The sequence below is a fragment of the Camelus ferus genome, chromosome 11 (genome assembly GCF_009834535.1).
Source record: "Camelus ferus isolate YT-003-E chromosome 11, BCGSAC_Cfer_1.0, whole genome shotgun sequence".
In the NCBI taxonomy this organism is placed as follows: Eukaryota; Metazoa; Chordata; class Mammalia; order Artiodactyla; family Camelidae; genus Camelus; species Camelus ferus.
The window spans coordinates 62,116,275-62,116,557 of NC_045706.1; the positions used below are offsets into that span (position 1 = coordinate 62,116,275).

Below are 283 nucleotides of genomic sequence, written 5' to 3' on the forward strand. Positions count from 1 at the left end.
TCTCCGTCAAACCCGAGGAAAGCAAACAGGTGGAATCCCTTGCCACTTCCCGCCCAGTGAGTGACTTCTCATCAGGGTTTCTCACACCACCAATCGCCACAGGAAAATTTCGGCCCCAATTCCCCACTAGTGGCCTTGGTGGCTCAGCACGGGGACCTCAGCGTTCAGAGTGGTGCACACCAGACCAAAAGGGGGGGAGGGTGGCTGGAGTCCCTGGGTCCTCAAAGACCAAGAAGAGGTTTGGGCCGAGGCGAAGGACAAAGAGCTTTATTTCCCCACGTAC

At 56.9% G+C, this 283-nt stretch overlaps 1 protein-coding gene across 4 annotated transcripts in view; it reads right to left on the minus strand.

The window, feature by feature from the left end:
• PARG (poly(ADP-ribose) glycohydrolase) overlaps positions 1–283 on the minus strand; it is a 109,267-nt gene that overhangs the window by 108,471 nt on the left and 513 nt on the right. The gene's annotated exons all lie outside the window — the stretch shown is intronic.